This window comes from Budorcas taxicolor, chromosome 10 (genome assembly GCF_023091745.1).
Source record: "Budorcas taxicolor isolate Tak-1 chromosome 10, Takin1.1, whole genome shotgun sequence".
Taxonomy (NCBI): Eukaryota; Metazoa; Chordata; class Mammalia; order Artiodactyla; family Bovidae; genus Budorcas; species Budorcas taxicolor.
This window is the reverse complement of record NC_068919.1, coordinates 80,993,368-81,006,100: the sequence shown is the minus strand read 5'-3', so window position 1 is coordinate 81,006,100 and position 12,733 is coordinate 80,993,368.

The following is a 12,733-nucleotide window of genomic DNA, read 5'->3' as shown; positions in this document are numbered from 1 at the left end:
ATACAGAATACATTTTTTAAATGCTAAGAATTTAATTCATGGTACATTTAAAACCAATTGGAGAAAGGAGGAAATATCCAATAAATGGTATTGGGGTGATAAGCTACCTGCTTTAGGGCAGAGAAAATTGAGCCTCTACTACCCCACCTCACACTTGATCCAATAATAAATTCCTTATGAGTAAAGAGCTAAACATAAAACAAAACCATCAACTTTAAAATATCTGTATATAGAGGAGAATTTCTGAGTTAAGAAAAGTCTTAAGAAGACTTCCAACCTGGAAACTTTAAATAAGCAGAGATTCGATTACGTGAAAATGGCAAACTTTGCAACAAAAAGATGCCATGAACAAAATTAAAAACAATGGCACAGCCAGTGTGGAAAAGTGTAGAGTTCCCCCCCCCCCCCAAAATTAAAAATAGAACTTCCTATAATCCAGCAATTCCATCTCTGGGTATATATTTAAGTGAAACGAAATTATCATCTCCAGGAGATGTCTGTACTCCCAGTTACGGCAGCAATATTCACAATAGCCAAGGTATGGAAATAACCTAAGCTTCTTTGAGGGATGGATAGAGAAATGAAATATGGTATATATATTCTTTGGTCACAAAAAAGAAGGAAACCCTGCCATTTGCAAAAACATGGGTGGACCCTGAGGGCATTATACTAAGGGAAATAAGTCAGACAGAGAAAGACAAATACTATATGATCTCACTTACATGTAGGATCTTCAAAAGCCAAACTCAGAGAAGCAGAGAGTAGAACGGTGATTGCCAGGGGCAAACAAGGGGGAAATGAGGATACACATTCCAGCTACAAGATGAATGGATTAATACTGAGGAAAAGTTTAGTTCAACATATTCAAATGTGAAGGAAAAAACAACCACTAGAAAATGAGCAAAGAGTGGAAATAGACAACTGTAAAAGAAAATACTGTGAAATTAGCCAATAAATACAAACACTTGACCTCACCAATAAACAAGGAAATGCATGAAAACGATGAACTACATTTTAAAAATTCACCAAATCAACAAAGAAAAAAAAGCTTATTAATAATATTAACAGTTGTTGAGGATTTGGAAGGTCAGGCACACTGCTGACATCTGAGTACCCTGATGAAGGCATTTTTCAAGGTAAATTGGCAGTATCTATCAGAAATTGTAAGGTACATGTGCTCTGCTTTAACAGTTAATTTCTAGAAACCTATTATTCAGAAATATACATATGTGCAAAGACATGTGCATAAGGATAAATATCACAGCATTAATTGTAATAGAAAAACATTTTGAAGACATTCAAAAATACACCAAGAGTGTAAACATATTATGGCGTGAAATGCCGTATAGTTGTTAGAAGGAGTGGGATAGGCTTATATATACTTAATGTAAAGGTTTCTGAGGCAGATTAAGGGAGCAGAGCAAGCTGCAGAACAAGATGCGAACATTCTATGCTTCTGTGCATTTATATTTTCATACACACACACACACGCAGGCAAATTTATCAGAAAGGGAACTGAAGCGTTGAGAGCAGTTACCTCTGGGCGGAAAGTCATCCTAAGAGGAGGTAGAAGGAGATGTCATCTCATTCACCACACTTTCCACTTTCTTTCCCAGCTGTGCTCCTCTCTGCAGGAAGATATGGTCCTACACTGTTGACCTCAGGAATGGTATGTGACTTGCTTTGGCCAAAGAAGTGATGTTGGTCACTTCTGTGCAAAGTTTTAGAAGTCAGGGCCTCATTTGTCTTGTCATCTTCTGCCACCAGATTGACAGTGTTCCAGATAGAGGCTAGGTTTTCCCATCAGCTTTGGTTCTGGAGTGAAAAAAGCAAGAAGCAGAGCTTGTAGCCAACTTGTGAAAAACATGTGCTGTGAATAAGAAATAAACATTTATTGCAATAAGCCACTGAGAGTTTGGGTGGCAGGGTGTGTGTGTGTGTTACTGCAGTGTAACACGTCCTACTTTTACTGATACAAGTAAAGACTACCTCTACAGGTTTCCATTGTATATTTCTCTACTGTATAAGCAGTTTGCAATATATATACTCATATATTACTCGTATAATAGCTAATTTTTGAGAATTGACTTCTTAGTAAAATTACAAATGACTACATGTCCAGGACCTTCAGGATTGTTGATTATTGATGAATAGAGACTGCAAAGCTATATCTTGGAATTCCAAGGGCAATGTTCCATGCTTGCCTGAGATCTGCGGACCAACACACCACGGCTACAGCCTGTGCAAGCACGCTCATGCGCCCAATCGTGTCCAACTCTTTGTGACCCCATGGACTATAGCCCGCCAGGCTCCTGTGTCCGTACTAAAGGTGGGTTGCCATTCCTACTCCAGGGGATCTTCCCAATCCAGGGATCAAACTGGCATCCCCTGCATTGCGGGTGGATTCTTTACTGCTGAGCCACTGGGGAAGCCCCGGCGATGGCCTGTAGTGCTGGGGAAAGGTACAAGGTATGTTGTCAGACTAGTCGCCAAGAAATATGGTGGCTAAATGAACATGTGAGAATTCTTCTTGTGTACGTTAGTCAGGGAGGTCAGGGCAGTAAGCATTCTACCCCCAACCACAGTGCCAAAGGGTATCCAAATAAACGGTGGGACCACAGTGGTTACTTTTACAGATACTGGGAGACATGGTTCTTTCATAACAGGGATTGAGTAGCAATTATCACAGACTCATAGTTGTCTGAATATGTCAGTCCCATCCGATGTGTCTGGAACACAAATAATTGAAGAACCATTGACCCAGGAAATAGAGGAGAAAATTGCTCTGTACTTCCTGGTGGCTACTGCCCCTTGCTCAAATTCCAGACTTATTCATTGATCGCACACCTCTGCCATGCCAGGTACTATCACTGGTATCAACCCTACACACAATCTTAGTTCTCAAACTCACAGCCCAGATCAACAACACATACTGTGAGCGGGGGATAACAGTAATAGCAGTAGCAGCCCTTTCTTAAGGGGGTAGTAGTTTCCAAGCACTGTGCCTGGAATACATTACTTTTAATTAAAAACAAAATCCTGCAACCCGAATACAATTACCGCTCCTTTTTTGAATGAAGAAACTGAGGTGAAGAGAAATACATGAAACTCCTTTGGTTCTGGCAGCCTCTAGGGTAAGGGTCCGTCTCAGGTTTCTTTTGTTGTACGAGTTACCTTCTCAGCAAAAGGATGATTAATAATATTAAAAGCATCAGAGGGGAAGTGACAGAGCCTTGAATCAGAACCTTAACCTACAGACCAGGGCACAGAGACCCAGCTTGTCCCCAGAGGGCAAGGCAGAGGCTGGCTAGTGGCCATTCTGCTGATCTGACTTGGGTTAGCTCTGGTTAGCATTCCTCCCATGTCTGCCCACACGCCCTCCTTCTTTTAGTGCTGGAAGTAAACATCTGCCTTGCTTGGGGCATGAGGGTAGGAGGAAAGAAAGTCCTCACAATAGGTCTGCTGTTGTGCAAGGAATTCCAGAAGATGTAGATCTGGGTTGTGGCAGCACACGGGGCCCCAAGATCCAGCCCCTCAAACCCCTTCCATGGCTGAGGTTGGGGAATCAGTCTTGCGTATTTGCCATCAGCTCAGTACTCTGTTTAACCTTCTCTCTAGTTAAGCACTCAGCACAGAGAAACACCCTAGGAAATTTAACTCAGGGCTGTTCTTGGCTCTTTAAGGAAGTTTATCTAAACAAGGACATGCAGGGCTCCCAGCCCCAGCTGGCTTGTTTTCCCACCCCGCTGGGGAGCAGAGAATAGTGAGTAGAGCATGGTTCACCAAAGAGTCTGAAAGGTCCTAGGCAAGATGCTGTGGGGGTGTTCTCCTCTCCTGTGTTCTCTTCAGGGCTGAGGCCATGGGGGTCAGCTAGCCTTTATGCCACAGACTGGCCAGGCTCCCAGGGCACTCAGAACAGAGCCAGGGGCTTCTAAGTCAGGTGAAATTCTGGACAACCTACAGGACGGCAAGTCAGATTCTGATGACTGGCTCAGCAGATGAGCCATTGTGGATGGAAGTAAGGGGGAAAATGGAGGTTCATGCAAGTCTTCCAACAGGCGCTCCAGCTGGTGATGAAACAGCAAATAAGAGAAAGAAAACTTGAACAAGAGGTGAAAAAGACACAAGGATGCTCCTAGGACCCATGGCTTCTCCCCAGGATGTGAGAAAACTGCACATTTTGACGGAGCATCAGGTGGTGGTGGTTTTTCATCAGAGTTATGATTCAATGAAATGGAGCGCTGAATTTATCCTAGCGTCAGATTTTATCTTGATAGTGTTAGAAATGACTCTGCACCTTTATGGACTCATTAAAGGGCAGAAGGGGTCAATTTTCCAGTTGTACTTAACTGTGTTCTTTAGGGGAAATTTTGTGTCCTTGTGAAGCTAGTCTGCAGAATCTCAGGGGGCAGTTACCCTCAGGGTTGTGCAAATGGGCACTCCTTGCCTCTTGTCCTCAGGTGCCTCACTGGTCTCACCCTAGACACAGCCCTGGGATCAAGCACAGTGCCAAGGGGGAGAGGAGGCCCTCAGTCACTGAATGAATAAAGGCACAACAAATGAGGTGTAGAAGAAGGAACGTCCTGGGAAGGCTCTAGATCCTGAATGTTTTCACAGCCTGTGAATACTTTGTTTTCAGAAGACTCATGTGGAGGTAAATGAGTGCAACCTTTAGTATTGCGGTCATCCTAGTCAGCTCAGACTGCTCTAACAAAATACTACAGACGGACATTTATTTTTCACAGTCCTGGAGGCTGAACGTTCACAATTGAGGTGCCAGCAAGTTCAGGTGCTGGAGAGGGCCTCTTCCTGGCCTATAGATGTCTGCCTTCTTACTATATCCTCACTTGGCAGAGAGAGAGAGCTCTGGTCTATCCTCCTCTTCTTACAAGGACACCAATCCCATTATGGAGGGCTTTAACTCTGTGACCTCAAATAATCCTAATCGCCTCCCAAAGGCTTCCCCTCTGAACATCATCATGTTGGGGAGTTAAGCCTTCAACATATGAATTCTGGTGAGATGTAAACATTTAGTCCACGTCAGTAGCATATTAAGATTACATGTTTTGGGGACTTGTCTGGTGGTCCAGTGGTTATGACAATCCAGGGGACATGGGTTCAATTCCTGGTTGGGGAACTAAGATCCCACATGCCACAGAACAACTGAAGCCATGTGCTGCAACTACCAAGCCCACACTCTCGGCGTGTGCCACAATCACCAAGCCCACACTCTCGGCGCGTGCCACAATCACCAAGCCCACACTCTCAGCACGTGCCACACTCCTGAGCCCGAGCGCCTAATTAGAGTCCCTGCACTGCCAGGAAAGACCCCTCATGGCGCAATGAAGATCGTGCTTGCCACAACTAAGACCCACCCCAGCCAAATGAATAATAAATGCAAAAAAGAAGAGATTACATGTTTGGGGGTCTCTGCTTCTGTACAGAAATTTGATCACTAAGATAGGCAGAATTCTCAGATGGTTCCCAAGATCCCCACCCCCTAGTGCGCATACTCTGTGTAAACCCCTTCCTTGAGGTGAGTGGGCCTGACCTCATCAGATGAGCCTTTAAAGAGGATCTAGCAGCCAGAGAGGGAAGAAGTCAGAGAGACTGGGAATGCGAGAGAGATTTTTCTGGGGCCTTGCAGGAGCTAACAGCTATGTTTCAAGAGGGCCTATGGAGGGGCTTCCCTTGTGGTTCAGCTGGTAAAGAATCCACCTGCAATGTGGGAGACCTGGGTTCAATCCCTAGGTTGGGAAGATCCCCTGGAGGAGGGAAAGGCTACCCACTCCAGTATTCTGGCCTGGAGAATTCCATGGACTGTACAGTCCATGGGGTCACAAAGAGTCAGACATGACTGAGCAACTTTCATGAAAGGGATCACGCGGTGAGGAAATGTAGGAGGATTCTAAGAGCTAAGAACAGTTCCCAGCAACAGCTGAAAAGAGAAGGGACCCTTAACCCTACACTGAAAAGTAACTTAAATTCTGCCTAAAGCTATGTGAGCTTGGAAGAGAACCTCACACTTCAAGTGAGGTCCCAGCCTGGAGGACACTTTGATTTCACCTCGTGAGACCCTAATCAGAGAACCCAGCCATACCATGATCAGACTTCTGATTTAGAACGCTCTGATAATAAATTCATAGTGTTTTCACCCACTGCATGTATGGTGATCTGTTACAAGGCCTGGAAAACCAATACAATCTCCTTTCTGCAGATCAGCCCACATCTCTGAGTCTCTTTATCTTACTAAAAACAGCTTCTAGTTGGCTGTTGATTACACTTTCCCATATATTAATACACAACCTCTTTTCTTTCTTCTGTCTTTTCCCCCCTAATGTTTCCTTTGGGAATTTACATAGTAATTCAAGTCTGCTGTGCACACATTGGTATTTTAACACCATTTAATGCAGAAACTATATTATCTTCTCCTCAACCTCTACAAAGCATCTGCAGGGCACACACCATTGTGAGGCTACCGGTCTCCTCCCTCCCACCCCATGTTCCAGGCTTCTAAAGCTTAACATTATGTTTATTACATAACAGCAGGACGTAAGCCCAAACAACCTGCTGCCGGGCTTTCAAATATAGCAACTACAGAAATCTCCTCGGGGCTTGATGAAGAGCCACTTCAAATGTCTTCTAATTTCAGCAGTTTTCTGGTCGATAGAAAACAAGGTCTAAAAATGGCTCTGCAGGTGAAGGGCACACATGGAAACCCACCCATCTCCTGTGACACTGTGGAGGGAGGGGTGGGCTTCCCTCAACAAGGACGCAGGGGCGGGGAGGTAGGGAAAGAACCGGGGCCCTCTGGTTTTGGGGATTTGCAGGCAGCCTCTCAAGGAGAATTGCCTTGTGTGAACCGATCTCAGGGGAGAAAATGGAAAAGGCCTGGGAGTGAAGTCTTTCCAGGCTGGCACCTCAGTAATGGTCTCTCCTTTTGTTTCCTTTTCTGATTGATGGGACCATTGGCTGTTGTAGTCACCAAGGGGATTCTTGACTGCATCAAGAGCCAACTCTGTCTGGCTTGAAAACAAAGTCGCTCAGTCATGTCCGACTCTTTGCAACCCCATGGGCTATACAGTCCATGGAATTCTCCAGGCCAGAATATTGGAGTGGGTAGCCATTACCCTCTCCAGGGGTTTAAGAATAGAGAATTTCTTTGCTTGGAAATCTGTTGAATAAGGGTTGGGCTGCTTATTTGACTCCCATCCCCGCCATGTTTGTTCTATTCTCGGGCCCCAGCTCCCCACACAGCACCCATCTCTTCTCCACTCACCCTCAAATCTCTGGGCTTGCCCTCATAGGAAAAGGGTGCCTCTTTCTCCAACTTCAGCCATCTACCCTGGGCTGACTGGTTGGGGCTGGGTCACACACCACTCTCCTAAATCATTACCACGGCCAGGAGACAAAACCCACTGTTTGGCTAGGAAGGGCAGGTATCTACTTCCAGAACAGCAGTATGAGGCCACAGGACTTGAGGGGGTGGGGGAAGAATGGATTCCCAGAGAATAATCAAGTGTCACCAGAAGAGGGTGGAATGAACAGTGGGCAGGCCAGGACAACCAATGTCCTCGCCACCTTGCCATCTGACCTACTCTAATGCGGGGTATTTGGGACCTGGAGAGGCAATTGGGAGCTCGGTGTCTCTCTGTGTCTCTATGCTTCCCCTGAACCACCTGCAATCCTATAGGGTCATCTGTGCGTGTGTGTGCCTTTCACCCAGGTCACCAGCAAGAAGCAGAGTCAAGGCATAAATTTGTAACACATTCTGCTCCGCTCTGGGCCTTCTAATTTCCTCTCTTGGCTATAAGGCAGTGGAAATTTCTATGCCCTTATACCTCTGTTCCTCTGAGAGTAGACTGCCTTCCCTTCCTGATACACAGAAGATCTGGGGACCACACGAAGACGTCACACTGGAGATCTGTCCTGCCACGTGCAGGAGTCTAGCTGCAGCAAAGCGGAGGCTGGGGGAACCCTGTGTCCCAGGCTTTGGGGCTCACACTGATGCTGGGGCTATGACGTCTCTCCATGGGGTTGCTCTGTCCCCACTCATGACCTACCAGACCCACAACCTTTCTGTAGGACCTTTCTGGGCTCACTTCCAACGGGGTCTTCCTTGAGCATCTGTCCGGGGTGCCATGACCCCTGCTTTCTGGACTGGGGCAGGGGGACAGCCCTCATAAATTGCTTCTAACTGAGCCCCAGCCCACAGCAGACAGAGCAAATACTCAGTGACAGTTCAAGGTATGCCCCCCACCTCAACCCCACTCCCTTCAACAACGTCCATTTCTGCTTTGCCACTGAGATTTCCCTGTTCCATCAAAGGGTTAAACAGCTTTTGACTGGGAAGATAGCAGATCTTCCTGATATAGGACACATGTTGGAAACTGGTCTCTTAGCAGAGGGGTATGCTATATGTAAAAGGAAAGTGCCGATTAGTTTTACCCAATTTTATTAATATTGGGTCTATTATAAAATCACTCTAAAATGCACATTAATATTATAATGAGGTACTATCTCACGCCAGTCAGAACACCCATCACTGAAAAGTTTACAAATAACAAGCACTGGAAAGGGTGTGGAGAAAAGGGAACACTCTTATACCATCGGTGGGAATGTAAATTGGTACAGCTACTATGGAAAACAGTAAGGAGTTCCCTCAAAAAACTAAAAATAGAGTCACCATATGATCCAGCAATCCCACTCCTCGGCATATATCCAGCCAAAACTATAATTCAAAAAGATATATGCAGCCCAATGTTCATAGCAGCACTGTTTACAATAGCCAAGACATGGAAAAAACCTAAATGTCCATCTACTGATAAATGGATTAAAAAATGGATAAATATATACAAAAGAGTATTACTTAGTCATAAAAAAGAATGAAATAATGCCATTTTCAGCAACATGGATAGACCTAGAGATTATTGTACTAAGTGAAGTAAGTCAGAAAGAAAAAGACAAATTCCATATGACATCTTACATGCTGATTCTAAAATATGGCACAAATGGGGCTTCCCAGGTGGTGCTTGTGGTAAAGAACCTTCCTGCCAATGTGGGAGACAGAAGGGATACATGGCAGGCTGCAGCCCACAAGGCACTGTTATACAGCACAGGGAGCTATATTCAATATCCTGTAAGAAACCATAACGGAAAGGAATATGAAAAACAATGTGTGTATATGTGTATATAACTGAATGGCTTTGCTGTACACCAGAAACTAATAACATTACAAATCAGCTATTCTTCAATAAAAAATAAAAATAAATAAAGCCATTCTAATATATAACAGTATACCTTAAAATGTATCCTAGTGGGATTAGCTATGTGATTAATGACATTCAAATCATTAATTTTATATTTAACATAAATCAAATTGAATGATTCATTTATGTATTAAACTTGTATTTACTGAATATATAATAAGTGCTTGGTTACGAGCCAAGGGATGCAAAGATGTTTTCACACTTACGTCTCCTCCAAATGTTTATAATCTACTAGATGAAATAAGTGCATAGCAGAAAAATAACTAAACATGATTGTATTACAGAATCAGTCTGTTTCTTTAAAAAGACAGTTTAAGTTCACCTAGCTCCCAACTTGAAGAGTTTAACTGAAATTAGCTAAGGTTTGGCTCAGGTATCTGGTATAAAAAGGGCCACTCAGAATCTCTGAGTACTAGGAAAGATTCCAGAGGTTGGCAAGAGAGCCGTGGTGTTGAAAGGAATCCTTTAGCTTCAGAATGAAATCAGAATCTTTGACTCCTCTGGAAGAAGCTGTGTGAAACCCAATGAAGAAAATTACTAAGTCAATTCTCAATCTTTTGGCTTTAGAGCAAGGCATATGCGGAAAAGAAGCAGGAATGTCAGATTTTCAAAGGGACGTTAGCCATTTGGAGAATGCGCTAGTCAGTAGAGAATCCGTTATAGGAGACGAGTCATATGAAGTCTGGACAGAGACGAGTGAGGGGACATGTGCTGGGCTCTGATAGGGTCTGCTAGAGTCACCACCGAGAAAGTGTCTCAAGGTGCTGGGTCCCAAGTTTAAACATCCCTGGAAAGGGCCTTGGTCAGAGGTCACCCTTGGGCCAGTCAATCAGGGCCAAGAGGGGCGAGTTAAGTCACACAGAATAGCTGCTGATTTTGTAGTAGCTGTGTGGGGAAGGTAATTTTGTGAATTAGGTACTCTCAGGGGGTGGGTGGTGGTGGGGAAGAACAGGACAGACAAAAACCTGTGTTCAGTATTTCTGCCTTTAGCTGGAGAGATTTCAGTAGCACAACTTCAGGTCCTGACACTCAGCATTGAGTTACTCTTGCAGTTCCTATGACTTGGGTATTAAGCCCCAGTTCTAAAAAGTAAGCTGTGGATGAGAAAACAAATCTCCATCTGGATTGTTGATACTGAGCATGGTTCTTCACCCTGCACGTTATGAGTTCCCACTCTTGTAACCTCCCCGGTAACTCAGTCTTTCCAGAACTGGACTTCTTGGGGCAGAGGTCCTTATTCTGAACCTGGGCTTACGTCCTAAGCTTCACTATCTTCTGGAAGACTTTCCTGATGTCAACACACGACTTCCAGCCTTTTCCTGGATCCCCAGCTGCCACCCCTTAAGCTCTGCATCTGCCCTCTTCCTGCTGCGGTTAACGGAGTCAGGATCACTTTCTCACCAAGGCTGCCTTTGAAACCAAGTTCAGTGTGAGGGCTTTGCAGAGCCTTGGTGGGGAGTGATGTGATAGAGTCTGAGTCACTGTTCTTGGAGACAGTTGGCACCAAAGTTGCCTGGGAAAGCAGAGTGACCCCAAGTGATTTTTCAGGGAGTGCTTACATTTTTCCTGACTTCCTTGTCTGCCCATACAGAGGCACAGGGGATTTGAGTCGGGAGGCGAGTGGCTGCCATGGTGCCTTTCCTGGCCTTCACTTCCCTGGTGGCTCAGACAGTAAAGAATCTGCCTGCAATGCAGGAAACCGGGGTTTGATCCCTGGGTAGGGAAGATCCTCTAGAGAAAGGAATGGCAACCCACCCTAGTATTCTTGCCTGGAGAATCCCATAGACAGAGGAGCCTGGCAGACTACAGTCCGTGGAGTCACAAACAGTAGACACAACTGAGCGACTAACACCACATGAAGCTTCAAAAGTAGTTAAGACTTGACAGCTTTAAACACCAGGATAAGAAAATCTTACTGTGGATCCTGCCGTAGATATTTGGCCAGTTTACGAGAATGCTTGAAAACCACACACAACATGCAAATCACACAACACCCAACAGACAGCCCTGGAGGGGTGGGACCCTTCGGAAATCTCCATGGGGGTCTGTGACATCTCCTGCCCTTCCAAGGGGGTCAGAGTGAGAGAGGGCCGTGAGTGAAGACTGAGAGTAGCCTGACAGCGTGAACCATTTCTTCGACCCCTGAACACCCCTTTCCAATGATGTGAAAAGACAGCTCAGCATCCATGCTGTTTCCAGGACTCCTAGAGATGACTTTGGAGACAGAGGCCAGACCACGGTGCTCAAGTGGTATGTCAGAAGAGGTTTCTACTACGCTCTGGAGAGTGAAAGTCAAAGTCTCTCATTCGTGTCCTACTCTTTGAATCCCATGGACTATATAGTCCACGGAATTCTCCAGGCCAGAATACTGGATTGGGTAGCTTTTCCCTTCTCCAGGGAATCGTCCCAACCCTGGGATTGAACCCAGGTCTCCCGCATTGTGAGAAGATTCTTTACCAGCTGAGCCACAAGGGAAGCCCAAGAATACTGGAATGGGTAGCCTTTCCCTTCTCCAGCGGATCTTCCCGACCCAGGAATTGAACTGGGGTCTCCTGCATTGCAGGTGGATTCTTTACCAACTGAGCTATCAGGGAAGCCCCCTAGAGAGTGAAGAAATGATCAAAACATCCAGTTTTTAAAACTCTAAGAATATAAGGTCCGTCTAGTCAAGGCTATGGTTTTTCCAGTAGTCATGTATGGATGTGAGTTGGACTGTGAAGAAGGCTGAGCGCCGAAGAATTGATGCTTTTGAACTGTGGTGTTGGAGAAGACTCTTGAGAGTCCCTTGGACTGCAAGGAGATCCAACCAGTCCATTCTGAAGGAGATCAGCCCTGGGATTTCTTTGGAAAGAATTATGCTAAACCTGAAACTCTAGTACTTTGGCCACCTCATGCAAAGAGTTGACTCATTGGAAAAGACTTTGATGCTGGGAGGGATTGGGGGCAGGAGAAGAAGGGGACAACCGAGGATGAGATGGCTGGATGGCATCACTGGCTCGATGGACGCGAGTCTGAGTGAACTCCGGGAGTTGGTGATGGACAGGGAGGCCTGGCGTGCGGGTCGCAAAGAGTCGGAAACGACTGAGTGACTGAACTGAACTGAACTGACTGAAGAATTTGAGACAATGATCTCCAAATCCCTAGACTTAAAAAACAAACCCTCCCCCGCAACTGTCAAAAGGAAGAGAAGTAGAGAGCTACAGCCCTGGACATTTCTTTGTTCTTTCTGTTTTGATTGTGGATAACCAACTGTGTGAGTTTTGGTGGCTACAACACAGCAGCGTAAGAGGAAGCTGGGTCTTGAAGGCAGTCCATCTTGGAGGGATCCCAGCTGGCCCTTTCTTGTGTGAGTTTGGACAATTCATATAACCTCTTAAGCTTTCATGTCCTTATCTGGAAAATAGACTTACTAGAATCTGCCTGATGTGAAAGTGTAAGTGAAGGAATGCACAGAAATTCTTACA